General features: G+C 39.7%; 1 protein-coding gene across 2 annotated transcripts in view; it reads left to right on the forward strand.

Annotated features, from left to right (window-relative positions):
* Positions 1-2,519: 2,519 nt before the first annotated feature.
* Positions 2,520-19,793, forward strand: part of CDH6 (cadherin 6) — a 124,928-nt gene continuing 107,654 nt past the window's right edge. The window contains exon 1 of one of the 2 annotated variants that reach the window (XM_047730274.1): positions 2,520-2,703. The gene's annotated coding sequence lies outside the window, so the exon portion shown is untranslated. Of the gene's footprint in view, positions 2,704-2,783; positions 2,967-19,793 lie in introns of those variants that run through there. The other variant, XM_047730275.1, reaches the window with a different exon arrangement.

Consider the following 19,793-nt stretch of genomic DNA (forward strand, 5'->3'; position numbering starts at 1 on the left):
AAAAAGAGCCCACGTGATGATAGCAAAGACACCCTCCCCCACATTTGCCTAACTATCTCTAATTAGCTTCTGTGACTCACCACCATGCTTTGGTGTGCCAGAGAATGAACTGGAAACAGGACTTAAGGGACACCAGGTAATCATTTAACCTTAGGAACTCTAGGTTCTTTCATCGTTGAAATTGGGATAAAGTAATTATGCATATTTACATCCATACCAATATTAGTAATTGAAAATTAATAATGATTGTGGTAAATGTTATTAGAGATTCTCAACAATCACACAAAAACTTCTTTTAGCATAAAAGTGACATCCTTGGGGTGCCTGGGTGGCTCAGTGGGTTAAGCCTCTGCCTTCGGCTCAGGTCATGATCTCAGGGTCCTGGGATGGAGCCCTGCATTGGGCTCTCTGCACAGTGGAGAGCCTGCTTCCCCGCTCTCTCTGCCAACTTGTGATCTCTGTCTGTCGAATAAAGAAAGAAAAATCTAAAAAAAAAAAAAAAAAGTGACATCCCTTATGTGATTCAAAGCTGCCACTGTTCATAAGCTAATTGTTTATCCATTCCTCATAAAAAGTAGCTGTTTTAGCCGCTTTTGATATGTGGCGTAATGGGATCTGAAGAGTAGTATATTTCAAACAATTAGAGGTTACCTTTGTGAGATATTAACTTGTTCAATGGGTAATTTGCACATCTTTCTATAAAATACCCTTAAAATGTGACTTATTTTTATTGGCGTACTTATCAGTGCATAATTTTAAAAATTACATATAAATTATATGTAGTATGCATATTTTATATATATACATACACACCTGAACACAATTTTTCCAGGAGTATGTCTGCCTCTTCTGCTTACCAGTCTTATTGCCTTGGACACGTTACTTAACCTATGCGATCTCTTCATCAATCTATTTCCTCTGTCCTAATGAGGAAAAATCATACCACTTGTTGGAAGAAGAATTAAATAAAATAGTCTATGAAAGTACTTTGTAATCAGCAAAGGACTATACAAAATAAAGCGCTGGTATTTCCAATTAATTGTATGAGAAATTCATAATCTGAGGAATGAACTATGAATCAGAAGCATATTTCTGCCTGCCTGTCCTTTCTCTGCAAGAGTTTAAATAGCTGCTCGAAGAAAAAATGTTCAGTCTTTCTTTGTAAATTGGTGGCAGTTCTTCATTAGGAGAAGATCTTTTCAAGAAAAAAATTCAGAGTCTTTCCATCTTCCATGTGTGGAACATCTGTGCTAAAACCATTCCGAGCACACTTCTTTGAAGCACAGACGGCCTAGAGGAACTACTCTGATTTTGGCTTTACTTAAATGCCTGAACTTCTATTAGTGAAAGAAAAGATTTTCCAGTAAGAGCTCAGTTTGGGAAGGAGACCCGCCTCCAACCAGTTTAATCACTCAGAGGCCAAAGTGGCCGGGATTTTGTTTCGAGAGCACCAGGCAATGGAAATCTCCCCATGAACTTGCAGCTTACACAACCAGCTGGTTTGGGATGCTACTGACCCTGGGTGCAATCACTGTGGTAATTAGATTTAATTTTCCTAATCCAGCAGTGCCTGGTTCCCTCATGTCTGCATCTTCCATGTAGAAAACCATTACTCTCACTTAATAATACTCTGGCATGCTTAAGATTTTTACAGCTACTATTAGAAATTCCTTTTCTGTCACTGTAAATATAGCTATGCCAACTGCTCTGCGTACCAGAGAGTTCAATTTGGAGGGTATCCTACTTGAGGAACTTTCCTGAAAGATCTCGAACCGTTGGGCAGACCTGGACTGTCATGACCCACCCCTTTTCCGCACGGCTTTTGTAGCCTTGTGTTAACTCATTTAGAAAGATGGAATCAGCCGGAAGTCACGGGCAAGCCTGAGGGATCGGGTTTGGAGCGTTTCTGCCAGCCCGGGGAAGCACGGCTTCATGCTACCCCATCCTGGGGTTTACCCACTCGACAGAGTAACAGAGGTCACAGAACTATGTAAAAACCTGCCTTCCTGGTAGGATGGAAGCATAGACACGTCTGAATGTGTGTCTGCTCGCGCCTGGAGAACGCCTGTTTGTGCTGTGTAGAAAAGCCACCGGGACTGTCCTCTCCGGGGACCCGCTGGTGTTGTGTGCGTGTCCTGCGAGCTGCAGCACGGAGCTGGCCGGCTGCGAGCGCCACGACGTACTACTATGTCCCTGGGAATTGTAACTGCTCGGTCGGGGAAAAAAGAGAGAGAGAGAGAAAAAGAACATCCGACTGTTGGCGGATCATAGCACAAGGTGCATTTTGACAGTATAAAGGAGGAAACAGATGGAGTCACCCAAGTTCTGAGTCTGTTTTAACCCCCAAAAATAAGAAAGGAAAGGAAAGGAGAGCCTGGGGCTGAGGGAGTGTTACCGGGAGCGAATCGCTCAGGACTTCAAACACAGGGAGTCATTCTGTCAAGGGGAGGGGGCGGGCGGGGGCAGGCGCCGGGCCTCGCTAACAAAGTCCTCCTCTCTTTGCTCCCTCCCACTTCATTCACTTGCAAATCAGTGTGTGCCCACAAGAGCCAGCTCTCCCCAGCCCGTAACCTTCCCATCCCGAGAGCTGCAGTTCCAGCCGCGGCGGCGAGAACCGCGGAGCCCGCGACTGCGGAAGAAGCGGAGGCAGGAGCAGCCTGGGCGGGTCACAGGGTCTCCCCGGGCACGGAAAGGAGAGCAGAGGTGGGTTCGGTCTCCGCTGGCGGCGGCGGTGGCGGTGCATGCCTTTTCTTTTTTTTTTAATTCTGTAGCGTCGATGGAAGCCAATCAGAGAGAGAGCCCTCTCCGCCCGGGGGGTGCCGCACGCCGGAGTTGGGAGGGATGCTCAGCCTGCGAGCCCGGGTCGGGGCAGGCGCGCGGGTCCGGCTGCGCGGGTGGCGCTGCTGCCGCTGCCCAGAACTGGCGCCGGCTCCCGGGGAGCCCGGGCGCTGCTCCGCCGCTTGCTGGTAAGACCCATCCGCCGCGGGGCTGGGTGGGAGCTTAAGAAACCGGCCGCCGGGAAGAACTCGCTGCCTTTCTCTCCGCCGGCAGAGGCTGCCAGGGGAGCTCCGGCATTTGCAAAGTTGGCTGGTCAATTACCAAGGGCGCTGGTGCGTGCAGGACCCGCGGAGTCGTTTGGGGCTTGATTCATTTCCACCTGACCACATCACAAGGGTCTGTACGGGGACTGATGTGGCTGAGTTACATTTCTTGCCTTTGGGGGTACAGCAGAAAATCAGGGAGCTTGAGAACTCCCGAATACTCCCAATAAGGAAAACTTAAGCTAAATACACGATTTGGCTCAGAGAAGGAGCCAAAGAAAACTGTTAGGTTGCACGTTCGGGGAAATGCCTGCCGGCTCGGGAAAGAAATGCTTGGGTTGCAAGGAAAGTCCAACACTGGACTCCGAAAATGGAGCACACTGTCCAGGGAAAAGTCATGTGGAAGACGCAGCTCGCCGGAGGTCTTCCACGGCTGGCCAGGCACACATCTGGGGGTTAACGCCTCCCCCAGACTGGCTGGAGGGCAGACCAAGTGTGCCTGGTTGTAGGTGTCCGATGCAGGAAAAGTGGAGGCCCCCAGTGCGTCCTTCCCAGAATTTAGTAAGAGGGGACTTTGCTGTGCTGCGTACTGCAGCAGTTGCAGAGCTGGGATTACTTCTCCTGTAGTTAGATATTCTTCTGCCAAGAGTTATCGGAGATCTCGAGATGGAGGATGCTGGAGAGGTCAGAATGGTGCTGAGAAGTGTTTTCACTGCTGCAATAAAATCCATATTTTATGGGGAGTTATATGCAGGTCGTTGTTGGTGCAAAGGGCTGTTCACCTGAGTTAACTACTGAGAAAATTCAAGTACCAAGAAGTTTAATAATCTGGAAAGCCACACATTTCTCTCTTTTTTTCTTCTTTTTGGTAAAGCCATCTTAATTATAATATTCACATTATAGAAATATATCACCCCGTGTCTCCACCAATCTTCACTTTCACTTACTGAAGCACATAATGTGGGAAAGATTTTTCCTTCAAGAATATCGCTGGAGTGGCTGGTGTGTACACGTATGGCTGCTCGAGAGGGGTGCACACACAAAATATGCTTTCTGGTCGTTTATTATCCAGAGAGACAATAAAGTCTTCTCTGTGTCAGAAAAGAAACAGAGACATACCTAGAAAATGTACAACTCTTCTAAGAATGAATAACAAATATGCTTATACAAATGGTAGCCAAGGAGTGCTTATCTCCTTTCTTTCTTGCTGACACCTTTACCTGAAAAGGAAAACCTTTAGGATTCTACTTTAGGAGGAAAAAAAATTTCTTCCAGTTTGACTAGAGTGTCATCCTTTGTGTAATAGCACTTGCATGGCTCTGTGTTTGCTATTTTAGAGATCCGGAAAATAAGTTGTGTGAAGAAAGGGGATATGATCAAGCAGATGTCTTCATTATGTCAAAAGGAAGAGGGCAAAGTTTATGCCAGAGGCCAGATTTTCAATGCAGAGCTTAGAAACTTAAAAGAAATCCAACAATTTACTGGAAAATACAATTGCACAGGATTGTATCTCACCTCCTTTTGTTCTTTGGTATGTTCTAATTAAAAAGGTACTGGGGGGAAATAAAAGGCATATCTTTTTCTACCTATTTTGATGGCTCATGGCATAGTTTGGAAGCAGGGGAAGTAACCAATTTCTTCAGAAAAACACGAGAGGCAGCAGCACATTTTTGAAGGAAAATGGCAACGGTTTAGTTCTACTGTACTTGTCTAAAATTATCTTTTACTGCCATTATAAGTGACAGACTGGATTCTCTATAGGGACTTTTAGTCCCTTTATTATCTGGCTTTTACACCAATTTATTGCAATTACATTTCTTAATGCTAACTTTGCAAAGATAATGTATAGAAACAAAATCATTTTCTACCAAGTTGCCTACTATCAGAAAACGTGCATCTTACCTCCTCTACCCACCACTTCCATCAGCTTTGCAAGTAAAAACTCACTTTAAGGCACTCTTGAATTTTTTTTTTTTTAAGAAAAAAATCTATCTTGCAAAATACTTCTCTGAGAAACTTGAAACAGTAAAAATTTCTAAAAAGCACAACTACAGTTCCAGGACATCAAAAGACACTTCCATGTGGCAATATATCAATGAGCTGGAACAAGTTCTAAATATCTAATTAAAGCTAACGGAGTGAGAGTCCCACATAGGGATGTTAAAAAGAAATAAAATGTGACAAATATTCTGAATAAAACCATATCTCTTCCTAAGGAAGTGAAACATGTGATCCCCCCTTCTGGCCCTTATTTGCTTTGCAGTCTTGAATGCCAACTTACTAAAGCTGCATCCTTTGAACTACTGAAACTTTTTTTAGTTGGAAGGGACCTCTAGTGGGTCACTCCATGCATTTCTCCCTGTCGTTCAGTTGCATCATGGATGTTGTTAGCTAAGATAATACGTGGATAATAGCTTTTTCTTCATAGATGAGTTAAGGTCCTCCAAGTACCAGCTTGACATTTCTGCCAGGTTAAAATCATTATTTTTGCTCTCATGTGTACAGTTCCTCTAATTTAAGGAACTCAGGAGTATTTGCGCAGTTTTCTCAGTCTTTAGACTTTTGGTAACTTTTCTATGATTCCAAATGAAATCATTAGCCAATTAAATTTAAAAATTTAATTAAAGAATTCACCACCATCACCATAAGATTTTCCTTAGTTCTGACCTTGCCAAGACTGTAGTTCCTTCTCTCAAATTTATCCAATAATAAGAATGCCATTATAGTTATAACTCAAAAATTTCCATGCAAAGAACCTCTCCGCACTAAAGAAATTCTTGGTGGGAGAAAAATGTAATTAGCCTTTCAGGGATTCATAAACATTCACAAGCATATTGAACTAAAGCCTTCTAAATTGAAGAACCCCCCCCCCCTTCAAATAAGCATATATTCAAAGTCCAAATGTTGTTTGGATGCCTGTGGCACCCTTATTCTGTGAGGTGGTTTTATTTCTCTCTTTGATATATCCCAACAGATTTTAGGTAACCTACTCCTTAAAAAAAACTCTGCCTGGGACTTAAAGTAAGTTCTCTAGGGGTGAATCAGCCTCTTCTGCTGACAGTCTGCAGGTTTCAACTTCCAATTTAAAAATCTGTTCTAAAGTTTGAAATGTGTTCCAAATGAGATAACATCCGGCAGAAGCCATTGCCTCGCACTGCGTGCTTAGTCACGCCAGCCCATTCTTTGGGGTTGATCAGAATTAGGGTCTCGCTTATAAAAATAACGAACAGTGACTCAGTCTGAATTGCATTTTTTAATAGTGTTGCAGCCTAGCTAGTGTCTACTGAGCTCACCTTATTTGCTTCACAAAAAGGTGAAAATGTAGATAATCAAACCTTCTCTGGTATAAATTTTTTTCTGAATAATAATTCTAAATACAAAGACTCAAGAACATCATGCTAATAGGGAAGCTGCTGAAAGAAAAAAAGTAAAACTTACTTTAAAACACACATGCACACACACAGAGAAAGAGAGAGAGAACAAGCACCCAGTTGTGACACAGTTCCAATAAAAGAGAAAAAATACAGAAATGTAGGGCTTGGGTTGCTTTTCTTCCTCTTCATTCCTTTATTTCTCTTTTTGTTCTCCAATGGGATTTTTATTTTACCTTGAAAATAGATGAGGTTGAGGCACTTTCCTGGATCTCAACAGTAATATTTTTATTTGAGCTTTCTTTTTATGAAGAGTAACTGGCCTACATTTTAAAAGTGCTACTCCTAAGGAATGTTCCCTTTTTCAAAGCAGTCATATGAGAAACTTCAGGTTCTCCCTAATTAACTGGAGAGCCAACTGCATATGCTCTTCTTAACCCCATCACTCACCACGTAGGAGGATAAGGGGAAACTTCATGCAAATAACCATTCAAAAAAGCTGGTGCACCTTCACTGCTACAAAAGTAAAAAGGATTAAAGCTCTTTAAGCCAAAGTGGTTGGGTCAGAGAAACAGCCAGGATCTAGTTGTTCAAGACTGTATTATCCAGGAAATTTTTAACTCCTCCAACACAGAAAACCCACTGAAGAAAGAATGCTGTGAGTAAAGGTGCCTACTTGTAAACTAGATGCACACACAGAGGGCACTGTGTCCCCCATCCCCCAATTCCACATTATTTTACCTTGTTTCATCCATTCAATATATTTATACTAACACTGTTGGGTGCCTATTTCCTCTATTAATCAGATCATCTTGCTGAGATTCATAAAAGGAAGAGTTTAATTGAAGCCAGAATGTTACTGTTAAATTTGATGTGCAGTATAAGGGGGCAACAAGTGTCCCAAGCTTCTCCTACCATACCCAAAGCTGTCTTGGGGAGGAGAGCATCTTATGAAGATGGGCAGTATAAAGCTCGCCACCACCGGCTATGATCTGTCTTCATAGTTCATCCCTTGAAAGAACGGTTTGGTTTTTTCTTCCTATAATTTCCTAAATTGGCAGATCTACCCAAAAGTTATTTAGGAAACCTAATAAGATAGGAATAGAAAACAGAAAGCAGAAAATAAATTGAAGAGGTGCACAAGTAAAATGAAAAGAGATGAGGAAGTGAATTTTTACATAAAAAGGAAACATAACAGAAAGAGAATCAAAATTGCTGATTTCACACAGTGTGCATTTTTCACTACATAAATACTGCTACTATTAAATAAAACTTTATAAACACATCATTAACATGTTTATAAACACCATACTTCTCTATCATGGAATGCAAATTTGAAAATTATCCTTGAAAAAAAAAATTACCACCTAGAGGAAATGATCCTGCATGAATCATAAAATAACCAAAGTAGGTTTTTTAAAAAAGTGATCTGTAGTCCAGAAAAATCAAAGAAAGATGTTTTCTTAGTGCTTTGAAGACTACTGACTCTTTTCCTTCTCTTTATTGTCCCACAAGCTAAGTAGATTTTATACTAACACTGTTGGGTGCTTATTTCCTCTATTAATCAAATGACCTGATTAAATAGATCACTGTATGATCTTCTGGCTCCTGCAAACCAAAGTATATAATAGTGACACACACCAAATGTAAGTCACCCATTTGGATTCTATATATGGTATAGCATGATGGAAGACTAACTAGCAAGACAGTCCACCCCAGCCCAGACTGCCTGTTAAAAAGTATGTCATACACACACACACACACACACACACACACACACATATGACAGCCAGGATAAAAAAATTCTGATGGTTAGCTTCAAAATTTTTATACGATTTGAAAAATAATGATAATTATACACTAAATGATAATAAATCTTTAATGAGCTTTTCTACATGTTACATGGTATTGTAAGCATTTTACATGTATTCTGTAAAATAATAATTATACACTAAGCCAAAAGGAAAATGCTACACCTATATCCTTTTTATTTAGCCCTTTTTTGGTTAGAATTTCCAGGGAATTCCTGCTTGAGCTAAGCACTTAATGAGTGTGCTGTTTACCAACACCTATGATATCTTAGAATTTAAAGTGTGACACTCCGAGAAAGACACTGCAGAAGAGAACATGGAGTGACTTGGTTATTTTGGCCAAGCAATGCAGATTTTAAGGCTGAGGAAAATCTAGGTTATTCATTTTTGAAAAACTACTTGCAAGCATGCCATTACAGTTTATAATTGTAGTAAAGAGTACTGTGTGAGCCATTTGAGCATAATGGTACTTTTTATAAGAGAATAGATGATCTTCTCTTGCCTTCAGAGGTAGCCTCATGTGCCAGGAGTATTTGAGGAAAGTAACTAAAAATGACAACCATTCATTTCATTGACAGAGGCAGCCCACCTGCACAGTACCCTCTGACGATACAAGTCCTTTCTCAGTGCATTTGATATGCTCACTCCATACACAGCATTTAGGACTGTGGGTAGAGTTGAGTAAGGTCATATTTCTTTCCCCTCCTTATCTGATGAGTAAAAATAATTATTTTCTTCTATTTATGACCACAATTTTGTTATTTCATTACCATCACAGTTCAATATTTATTCTGAATGATTTCTTTGCCTAGTAAAATTTCACACCAAAAAAAAAAAAAAAAAAAAAAAAAAAGAAGGGACGCCTGGGAGGGCGCGGGTGGTAAGGCACCCGGCTCTTGGTTTTGGCTCAGGTCGTGACCTCAGGGTTGTGAAATCAAACCCCCTCTGTCCAGGTCCATGCTCAGCACAGAGTCTGCTGGAGATTCTCTCTCCCTCTCCCTCTGCCCCTCCTGCTTGTGCTCTCTCCCACCATCTCTCTCTCTAAAATAAATAAATAAATCTTTAAAAAAAAAAAAAAAAGTTGGAGTGGAACAGAAGACATCCCATTAACAATATAGTAGTAGTATATATGGTTGACATTGATGAGTCATTCTCCATTCTTTCTATTGCCAATACTCAGAAAGTCATGTAATTAATCCGGCTTTCATGGACAGCATAATTACAAATAAAATAAGACGATGTGAGACATAGATAGGAGCTTAGAAATGGCTTTACCCAACACCCGTCATTTACATTTGAGATACTTGATGACAGAGAGGTTACTGAGTTGTATCTCTTTTCTAACTTCTCGTTGTTGGGCAATATTGCTTTTTATCATCTCCACTTAATTATGACATTAAAAATTAATAAGGAACTTTGTAATATTATTATTTATGAGTATGCTGTGAAGGAGCTGACATGGGAATTTTTAGAGAAAATAAGGATTTAGACTTCTTTAGAAATTTCATGTGTTCGTACCATTTCGAAAAGTTCTTATTGTAAAGAAATATTAAAATTTTCCTTCAAAATTTTGACCACTATTTGGGGGCACATTATAAAATTTAGATTTTTATTTCAGTTTTAATGGCTTGACAATTATTTTGAGTGAGCTTTATCTAAGTCAGTGATTTTCCAGACTATCCAAAGTGTCAATCTTTGAAAAAAAATAGTTTATTGGTCAGTGATCAGATATGAAAAATTTTGACAACCTATTGTGTTTTTTATAAATCTCAATTTATTTAAGTACCCAGTGACCCTCCCACTTCTTTGGAGTTAAAATGTCAATTCTCATGAAAGTGTATGGATAAATTATGCTGTGGCTTTTTTTCCCCCTTAGCAAAATTAAAATCTGGTGAGAGACCCAATGTCAACTCTACCCCCTTAAAAAAAAAAAAAAAGAAAGAAAGAAACTGTTAATGTTCCATGAAATCCAAAAGTCTAAGGATCACTGGGTTAGATAATGAATAACATCATGTTGAAAAATGATTGACCTACTTCTCTTCCTCATTTGGGTGAATAAAAAGTAAGGGGGAATTATAACGATATTTAAAAGCCAGATAGACAGCCAAAAAAAAAAACTAAATAAAAGTCATTCAATCAAAAGGTATCCTTGGATCCCTTAATTAAACCCTATAGAGATTAATATTAATGTTTGCAATACTAATACAGTCTTTGACTCTATTAACAAGTCCTCCAAAACTGTGCTTTGTAGAGCTCATCGTCAGAATGTGTCATCAACAATGAATTTGCCTACTGGATTACATAGTGGATTATTCAATGGAAAACAAAATGTTTTAAATTTACATCTAATATGATAACTTAAAACCTAGCCCAATTTAACCATTCACATTATAAAAGAGGCATCTTTTTTTTCCATAAAAGTGAACTTTACATTATTGTGGACAAACACAAATTTTCTAAGGTCCTACACTGTATTTTAAGGTTTTTTACTTCAAAAAGCAATTGGCTTCTAGCTTATAGTGTAGATTTCAGTCATGAAAATGAGCTTATCATATTTTTAGCTACAAAGCTTAAACCTCTTTTGCAGGATTAAAAAAAAGAGTTTCATTAATCTACTATCATCCATTTTATAAAATGTTTGAAACTGCTCAATTTCACATTCAACTAAAATATTCTAAGCTCTCCTTAGCAACAGGTTCTAATTTAACACAGATCTAAATGGTGTGGTCAAACTAAGTAATCACCAATGCAAAAATGATAAAATCCACCAAGACTGGAATATGACTGCTGAATCCTAATTTGAATGAAGTCGAACTACTGTATCTCCCAACAATTATTCTCATATTAAACTACTAGTTTAAAAGTATCTAGTTGGGATCTTGTCCGTTTTTCATAAAGAATTAATTCTATGGGGCACCTGGGTGGCTCAGTTGGTTAACTGATGCCTTCTGCTCAGATCATGATCCTGGAGTCCTGGGATTGAGCCCTGCATCAGGCTTCTTGCTGAGTGGGGAGCCTGCTTCTCCCTCTGACCCTCCCCTCCTATGCTTTCTCTCTCGCTCACTCTCTCTCAAATAAATAAATGAAATCTTTTTTAGAAAATTAATTCTATGATGGAGGCCTTATGATAAAGTTCAGTGCCACAGTTTCACTCTCTTTCGGACTCATATCTGCCTTTTTATAAAAAAAAAAAAAAAAAAAGACAAAAAAAACACTTGGGCAGATCCTAATTAAGACAGCAGAATCAAGGGGTCAATTACTGATCAGTGTCAGCAAGAGGAGGTGATCCCAAGCCTCCAGATCCAGAAGGTACTAACTCTGCAGTAAGTTTTGCATTCAGTATATTTACCTGCAGGTCAACTACCTTTGTAGTGTACAGGCATGCCAAATACAAATTTCATATTTAAAATTTTGTCTCATGATACCTGTTTTTCTTCCTCAAGTTTGCTTTTAATTCTCAGATGCCACATTCCAAAATATCTTTCCAAATAGCACCATGGTGTGTTTTTCTTAAAAGCTCTCCCCACTGAATTTAAATGAGTGTATACTTAGTGTTCTTTAAAAAAAAAAAAAGGAATTAAATTAAAGAGATGACCACAGTAGAGGGAAGGACACCGCAAGATGTCTGGTGATCATGTGAATAACTGCTTTCCCTCCAAACAGAACACTAAACAGCACTGTTACTTTATTTAAGATATGAAGGTGAAAGCTACGTAACAGTAAAATGCTCTCAAGCTACGGAGTTTAATGTGATGTAATGAAAGATTTTTATAGAGTGGACAGAAAGGGGAGAAATCATTGAAACCCTCTGCTGGATTAATTGGGCTCTGAAGAACAAGAAGTTTGCTTTGCACCCTGAATGTTCTGAACATTTATAGAGCATATGCTTGCTTCCCAATTTGTCACTAAATTAAAATGGATTTTTAAAAGGCTTATTTTTTTTCTTTTTTTCTCTATATGACAATCTCTTCATCATGGCTGGTTAGAGAAACTAATCACAGAAAACAAGAGTCAAACTTGCTGTGCTTTGTAATTGAGAAATACACACTAATATCCATAATGTTATTAAGAAAGACTTTAAAGGAAGGAATGAAATTCAGGCTGTCTATTAAACTCAACAATCCAGAGAAGCAGCCATGAGGCTCCAACTGCTCAAAAGATACTGTGCTTGTCAAATATTTTCCAATTTTACTTTTATCTGATTGACAAGTACTCCTAAAAACAATGCCAAGACTTTTAAAAAATTCCTTACTTGATTCCATGCACAGCAAAAGCCCACCTGATCCACATATAAGATGCCTACAGAATAGATAAATCCAGGTTCAGGAGATAGGAGAGGTGGTTTTAAAATATCACTTCTCCATTCCCAGATCGCAGTTTTAAGATGAAAGCATCACTAGCCAATATAAGCACATAGGAAGGGTTCGATAAATGCGTCCTGGGCAGAATTCTCATACAAGGGGCCAGAGTCTCTTAAATAAATATTTTCCCAATTTATTTCCTTCCCACACTCATTCACACCAGTGAAAAAAATATAACTTTTCTGTCCCACGCTAATGATTTTAACAATTCTGACCCCTATACAAGGAGCCAATTTCAACGGAAACCCTATCCATGGAGTCCCAAGAGCTAGAGGGACTAAGCATGTAAACAGAGCTGCCCAGCTTCAAAATCGGGCCACCAGACCTCTTCTTCCCTCAGGCAGACTTTTTATTAAACTCGCTATGAAACAGTGTTGCCTGGAGCCTGATTAACAATTTATGCCTTCCTAAGCAGATTAGCAAGAAGTCTGTCATTCTGATTTTTTAATTCTTAATTTCTGTTTGGAAACAGGAAGTTCCTCTGAGTTTATACTTTCAATATATTTTAAGAATTCAAGCATAAACTAAACATTGTTTTTCTGAGGTTTTTTTTTTCTTTTACAGTTTTAGCTTCCACACATGTTACTATATGTTTTCTGTGATAAATAAAGCAATTGCTTTTTTGCTAAGTGAGTGACTTTTTTCACCTCTCAATCAAATAATCCTATATGTTCTTTTAAAAATATTGTGAAATAAGACAACAAGAAAGATGACTGGGAAAACTGAGTAGGGTAACAATTAAAGCTAACACTTAGAGAGCGCTTACAATGTTCCAGGTATGGTTCTAAGTGTCTTACAGGAATGATCTGATGCAAATTCTGTCAATCCTCCTGATTTTAAAGACCAGAAAACAGAGCGGTTAAGCAACTTGCCCAAGGTCACACAGCTAGTATAGTTGACCCTTGAATAACACAAAGGTTAGAGGCACCATCCCCCATAGAGTTAAAAATCTGTGTATAATTTTTGAGTCCCCCAAAACTAAACTACTAATAGCCTACCATTGACCTACTAATAACATAAAAAGTCGATTACTACATATATTGTATGTTATATGTATTATATACTGTATTCTTCCAATAAAGCTAGAGAAAAGAATATTAAGAAAATTATAAGGAAGAGAAAATACATTCACAGTGCTGTACACTATTTATCAAAAAAAAAAAAATCCACAATTAAGTGGGCCCACACAATTCAAACTCACATTGTTCAATGGTCAGCTGTACTTCTCAAGAGCTAAAGTTAAATCCAGTTTTGATGGCCAATCCTCTTAACTACCAATTCTTATACCTTTTATGATTATGTACATATGTATATACATGTATGTTTACTCAAATAGATGAAGACAGATACAAATAGGTAGGTAGATAGATTCAATTGTATGTATCTCAAATCCAAAAATAACATCAAAAGTGTGGGGACATACAAGGTAGACACTGTAACATGTAACATGTAAACCTGTCTCAGGATTCAGAAATATAACTAGAAAGAAAACAAGAAAACACATCTTTCCTTTTCACCCCTCAGTGAATATATCAGTGTATTTCTTTTTTTTTTTTTTTAAAGATTTTATTTATTTATTTGACAGAGAGAAATCACAAGTAGGCAGAGAGGCAGGCAGAGAGAGAGGAGGAAGCAGGCTCCCTGCTGAGCAGAAAGCCCGATGCGGGGCTCGAACCCAGGACCTGGGATCATGACCTGAGCCAAAGGCAGCGGCTTAACCCACTGAGCCACCCAGGCGCCCCTATATCAGTGTATTTCCATAGCAATTAATAATCGATTAATGATAGCATAAAACAACAGATATCATCAGCCCCAAGAAAGCCTTCCAGTTTTAGGCCTGGCTCTTCACTTTACTTTGAGTCAGTCTTACAATCACTTCATGCTGGTCCCAAAGGGAACCCAGCAAGAGTATTTGGGAGGTTCAGATTCATCATTTATTAATTATTTCATTCTGTAATATTTACTGAAGGCCTCCTGTGTCCAATGCAGGAAGGAGAGACAGTGGATGACAATACAAACATGCACTAGAAATTCAGGGGAAATAGATCCTTTTTTCGTACTCTATACCAGATAAATCCTATATGGACTAAAGTTACATCTTATATGAATATAGAAATTGGCCTTTAAAGTTACATTATGATTTGTAGGGTCTCTATTCATTTTTTAGGTTTGTTTTTTGACCTTCCACCCCAGCTCAGAAACAACCACACGTCCAAAACCACTCATACCAAAAGCTTACCAGAGTTTTATTCTTGATAGTATGCCTCGGACTATGTGCATGGTGTTTCTTCCACCAATCGCTACAATTTCACAAATGAGTTTGCTGTACAGCATAAAGCCTTACCTAATATATTGAGCAGCAGAGACACATTCAGCAAGAAATCACTTTACACAAGAAGACTAGCTGAAATTAAGGTTCAGACGATAGAATGTCAATTCAACTCAATAAGCATTTAATGAACACTTCTGCGCAAGGCATTGTGTCAAGCGCCACAGGTAACACCATGCTTTGATGTCAGGCAGGTTCCAATATGTATTTAATATTAAATATGATGGCTCAAAACTGCCATCTCAGAAACTTACTTAATGAACAGATAGATGTTCTGTTAGGATTGAGTCTTTTATTCATAAAGCAGATTAAGATCTCCCTTTGCTAAGTGGTTGTACTGCTATCCAGCCGGTGTGCACAGCAACAGCTGTTCTGACTGCTTACCCCCGGCCGCCCCACTCATCATCACCTGGACAAATCTTACTGGCTCTTCAGGAAAGAGGGCAAGAGTCTATTTCTCCAAGAAGCTTTCTCTGACCTTCACTCACCTGTCCTGCTTTCAGCTCCGATTTCTCACAGCATGCTTCTGTAATAGACCTTACTTAGCCTCAGTGCAACTGTAAACACATCTTTCCGAAGATCTCTGCATGGTTACCTAGGTCTCACCTCTAAGCAACAGCTGTGAGCATCTGGAGAACTAGGCTTCTCAGTCTTGCTTTTACCACTAAGCCCTAACGCTCTTTTTGACGTATGGCAAGAACACATTATTCTAGACTACATTTATGTGTTTTTATTTTATTCCTGTTGGATGTTCGTTTTCTTTACTTATCAGATTTCCTTTGGACACGTTGTGGGAATACAATTAAGAATCAAGAAAGTCAGTGCCAGCCTTCCAGACTGTCCACACCAAAAGGGCACACCCAATGGAAGGATGATATCCCCAGGACAACCTTGGTGACTTTGGCCAAATATCTGAAACAGCTACAGACCCTGTAATTGGTGGGTCTCCTAATACAACACTTGAGTTTTTGTTTTTTTTTTTTTTTTTGGGGGGGGGATGTCTCCTTATCTAATAGTTGACATTTGTTTGGTCACTCTGCACCAAGGCATAGAATTGTTTACAGTTTGTATTTATGTGTTCCAGTTGAAAATGTTGGCTGTATATTTTCTCTCTTTTGTGTAGGCTAGTCTGATAAACCTTGATTATCTTTGGGCGTATAAACCATTCACAGTAATACATCAAACTCAATCTACAGAACAATCTGTGGAACATTCTTGTGTACACGTTTCATGAGCAAAATAATTCTTCCCTTGAATTCTACCCTGGAAATATGTCTTGACGTTCTATAAGGAAGTTTAATACAAGATCCTACATACCTTGTAATAACCTTGAACATGGCTATACAAAAGAGATTGAATTAAATTCAACTGATTATGTAGTCCTGCTTCATTCCTTAAGTGGCAGTCAATGCATGGAACAGAATCTTCATGAATATTGCTTGGCAATGAAATATGCACTCAGCCCAGCTCTGAGCATGCCAAATGTTTTGTAAAGTTGTAAGATGAAGTGGGAGAGGTTTGGATGATGTTCTTTATACTTCCCCTTTTAATGTGATATCCATCAGCCTTAAGTCAAAGGTGCGTGGAGAATTTTAAATTTACTAGTCTATACAATAGCTTGTTTTATGTAAGTGGATTTTCTAGACTAGAATAGGTATGGCGGTATATCCCATCCGATTTTTCTATTACATCTCACCACTATGGGACACTGTAACTTCTGAGGAAAAGGAGTAGAAACTGAGGGTTCAGAAAATTAGAACAGTGGCTCCCAAGATTCTTCTCTGCCTCTCAACCATTCTCTTGATTAATACTTTCCACTCAGTAACCTCACACATTAACATAAGTAAGTAATCTAAACTGCTTAGGGGTAGTCCTCTCCCACACTCACATCCCCAACTTGAGAACAGTTAAGCAGAGAATTAAAGGATTTTCAGGAGTGATTAAGCTAGTAGGGGTAAAGGAGAAGCCAATAAGTAAGCCTATTAACAGAGGAAAGGCGATCAGAAAAGCAAGATATAGTAATTCATGTTCAGCATCCTAAAGATCTGATTACTTCATACTCTTTCTCACTAAGTGTTTTCAGCCTGTTGTGAGGATGCTTTGGGTTATCCCATTTCAAAATGCATTAAGAAATAAATAAAATTATATTTTATATGACAGACAGTCCATAGGAAAGCAGGCTCACACACAGAAGTGGTGTGATCAAAAACTCAGGATCTTTCTGTCTCTCCATGCCCCTACCTTTGGCATCAAAATCACTCAACCAGGGACTTCTCTCAGACTTTAACATGGTTACCAGTGACAAGTGGGGCCACATACTTCCTTATTCTTGGTAGCAGAAGACAGAAAAAACCTCTCTCACAATCAAGAATTAAAGGCAATGCCCTTCAGTCTGATAGTCTGATTAAGCCAGTTTAGGTCATGCAACCACTCTTAATACATTATTAATTGCTTGGAAATCCCATGTGCTAAGGCTTTTTAGACCAAAGATCCATTCTTGGGATCAGCTTCCCCTGATTCAAGTACTGTATTATATAAGTGAGGGCTTCAATGGGATTCAGTTTCATAAAGTACAGCTTTAGAGGTAATAAATAAGTCCAAAACCCACCTATTCCATCAAGTAAGGGTTACCTGCAAAATGGCAATTAGAGCAGTACTTAAGCCATCTGAATGACCTCTATTCCTATCTCATTTTACTCTGCACGTGAAGCAGGTTTTATTGTATTTGTTTTGGGAATAGACTGACTAGAAATTCATCACTGTCCAAAAAGAAAACATCTTTTCCATCTAGCCATTTGAAGCTTAACTAGTGGGAAGAAAAACATAATTTCATTGTGTTCCCATAGTCTCATTTAGGAAATAATCTTAAGAGATTCAAAGGACACCATGCCATGTGAGCACTTTCCCTTGCTCTCAGGGGGCTTGGCTTGGACTTTAACTCTTCTAGCATGTTCTGAAGTGTTTTCTAAAGCAATATTTTTGCCTTTAGCACTGTCCTAACCACTGGAGCTTTAAGAAAACTTTAAAAAGTGTTGTTTAAAAATAGCATCACAAAACAATTTTCTTTTCTCTTTATAGCTAAAAATAACCTGAATCTTTCCTTAAGAACCTTTTTTTAAGGTTTTATTTGAAAGGCAAATAAGCTGAAATGCAGATGTTTATCTAAATCCAACTTAAAACAGTAATAAGTAATTATAAAACATAAAATTAAAACCCAACAGAGTTCTGCCCCTGTTGGCTGGGTAATTTTAGGCAAAAGTAAGGTTTTGAGATTATTTTTTTTAACAAATGCATTAATGTGGATGTGATGTATGCCACACAACAGGATGTTCCTAAAACATCCTGTAATAAAGTCTAATGTCTAAAATGTTATACCTTTTTCCTAATCTTATTTGTATTCCCTTAGAGCTGACCTTGCCACAGTGTGAGTTCACCTAACTGCAAATGTTTAACTGTAACAAAGAAGCAATTGGGGGCAGAACTAAGGAACCAAGACCATAAAAGCTTTGTATTTAATTAGGAAATGAGTAATGCACAAAATTTTAAGGAAAGGGGGCATCTTTATCATCGAACTCCTACTTTTGCATGATAAAGGGAGTTCCGGGTTGACTGTATTGGTACAAGGGGCAGATGGCTCTGTTGGACATTTCTCTTAGTGCAGTTTCCTCCAATAAAATGAGGATAATGGTAGTCTCAACTTCATAAGGGTGTTGTGAGGAGTTACCAAGATAATGCTGAAAAGAACTTTACAGAGTGCCCAGCATGTAGAAAGCACCCCGGCATACGTTAGGTGTTTCTGTTGCTGTTACAATTGCTGTTATCATTATTTTCCAAATTTTCAATCAAATGAAGTTTGGGGATATTTTTAACATGCTGCAAGCTATTTTTTTTTTTTTTTTTTTAATTTTCACTGATTGGAATGAAGCACATTTTTTATGTCACAAATGTAATGTGCCACTGGGGGCAATATGCCCATAATTCTTCTCACTGAACCGTGTTTTGGCTGACACAGTGAATGTGCCAAATGTGGCTTAAATTCAGAATTTCCTCAGAGCCTCTTCAGCATTGTTCCCCAGAAAATCTGCAACCTGAGCTGGGCTCCTCATTTGGGCTTGCAAAGGTGTGAACTAACTGCGGCCAAAATGAAGTAAAAAATGATAGATGAGAATTCTCTGGAACACTCTGTTGGCCCTGGCCAGTGGCTATTCCTCTAACCTGGTTGCCAGCCTGCCCCTGTCCACGTGGGACTGACAGGAGCAAAGCAAGGGCGCACACGAGAATGAATGCACGGACGCCGGCTTGTGCACGCGCGCACGCACGCACGCGCACGCACAGCTCCCCCACTGAAACCACCACAAACACCACAAACACGATGGTGATAAGGAGGTTCCAGTTCCAGACGGCGGCCTAAGTGGGTCCCAAACTCGCCTCCTCCCACAAACACAGCCAATGTACCGCTGCATGTGGCGCAGCTTCCTCTGAAAGACACCTTACAAACCGGCCGAGTGACCCGACCGGTGCCAGCCACACTGTCCCCCAAGCCCCATCCCCGGCGCAGCCAGCAGGGCAGTTGGGACGGAACTCAAAACCAGGAGCCTCCCATGGGTCACCTCAGCTCTTAAGCCCTGCATCTGAGAGACGAGCCACCAGGCCCCAGTGCTTTAGCTTGGACGACAGCGGGGTTCGCGACCCCAGATGGCCGAGGCTGAAAGGATGCGAGAAAGCGCCCCTCGGAAAGGACTCCCACGCTCAGACTCACCGGCCGCAGGGCCCAGACGCAAGCAGCCGATACAGGGGCGCCGGGTCTGCGGCGGAAGGGACCGGCTCCTCAGCTTGTCCTGGAGCTGCACCTGGAGTGCGCTGCTCACTCAGCTTGTCCT

The sequence above is a fragment of the Lutra lutra genome, chromosome 5 (genome assembly GCF_902655055.1).
Source record: "Lutra lutra chromosome 5, mLutLut1.2, whole genome shotgun sequence".
Classification (NCBI taxonomy): Eukaryota; Metazoa; Chordata; class Mammalia; order Carnivora; family Mustelidae; genus Lutra; species Lutra lutra.